The sequence below is a fragment of the Grammomys surdaster genome, unplaced genomic scaffold (assembly GCF_004785775.1).
Source record: "Grammomys surdaster isolate TR1022 unplaced genomic scaffold, NIH_TR_1.0 188, whole genome shotgun sequence".
Lineage (NCBI taxonomy): Eukaryota > Metazoa > Chordata > Mammalia > Rodentia > Muridae > Grammomys > Grammomys surdaster.
Window position 1 is genome coordinate 8,288,717 of NW_021604633.1, and position 1,275 is coordinate 8,289,991.

General features: G+C 39.7%; 1 pseudogene; it reads right to left on the reverse strand.

Moving 5' to 3' along the window:
• Nucleotides 1-576: 576 nt before the first annotated feature.
• LOC114622442 lies at nucleotides 577-1,008 on the reverse strand (annotated as a pseudogene).
• Between the last annotated feature and the right edge of the window lie 267 nt (nucleotides 1,009-1,275).

The following is a 1,275-nucleotide window of genomic DNA, read 5'->3' on the forward strand; positions in this document are numbered from 1 at the left end:
ATTACTTTTCAGATATCCTGCGTATCCGATACTTACATTACATTTAATAACAGTGGCAAAATACAGTTATGAAGTATCAATGAGATAATTTTATGGTTGGGGGTCACTACAACATGAGGAACTGTATTAAAGGGTTGTAACATTAGGAAGGGAAGGTTGAGAACCACTGTACTAGATTGTGTTAAAGTGTATGTGAGAAACCAACTGTTCATTGAATTGTGTATTATTTCCTGACTTTGAATTCTGACCCACTGGTATATAATTGTATATTAATTATTCAGAAAAATTGTGTAATATGGAAAATATTTATATTATATGCACATAGTATGCTGGTTAGTTTTTTTTTGGTCAATTTGATTCAAGCCAAATCATCTGGGAATGGAGAAGCTTAGGTGAGAAATTGTGTTATCAGATTGCCTGGAGGCAAGTCTGTGAGGACATTTTCTTTCTTCTTTCTTTCTTTCTTTCTTTCTTTCTTTCTTTCTTTCTTTCTTTCTTTCTTTCTTTCTTTCTTTCTTTCTTTCTTTCTTTCTTTTACTTAAGCAGTCTTTAATGAAAGCCATGCATGAGATGCCTCTACTCCTGCATCTTCTCGATCACTTCTTCCTTGTATTTGCCCTTCTCCTTTCCTACTTGCCGGGACTTGGCTTTCCTCTCCAGGATCTTCTTGCGGTCCTTGTCCAACTTTAGCCTGGTGATAACTACCTTGCTGGGGTGGATGCCCACATGCACAGTTGTGCCGTTAGCCTTCTCTCGCTGGACTCGCTCAATGTAGATGACGTATTTCTTCCTGTACTCTTGGACCACTTTGCCAATCTGCTGGCCTTTGTAGTGTCCTCGAACAACTTCATCATCCTTTCGAATGGGCATAGACCGAACATTATACTTCTGTCTCAGTTCTTTGGAAAGAGGGGAAGACATGATCTTCCTCTGAATGTGAGAAGGTGCGTTGAAATGCTGTTTGCGGTTCTTGCTTCGGTCAGAAGTCACGAAGGGATTGAATTTCATTTTGGCGGCTGCGATCCACCGATGGCCGCAAAAGGTGAGGACATTTTCTTAATTGATGATTGATGTGAGAAGACCCAGGCCAATTTGGGTGATCTTGGTGTGTATAAGGAAGCAATGTGAGCAAGCTACAGAGAGCTAGCTAGTAAGCTGGATTATGCCTTCAGTTCCTGCCTTCAGTTCCTGCCTTGCGTTAATGCCCTGTCTTCATTCAGTGATGGACTATGACTTGAGAATTTTAAGGTGAAAAAAAATAAACTCTTTTTTAAA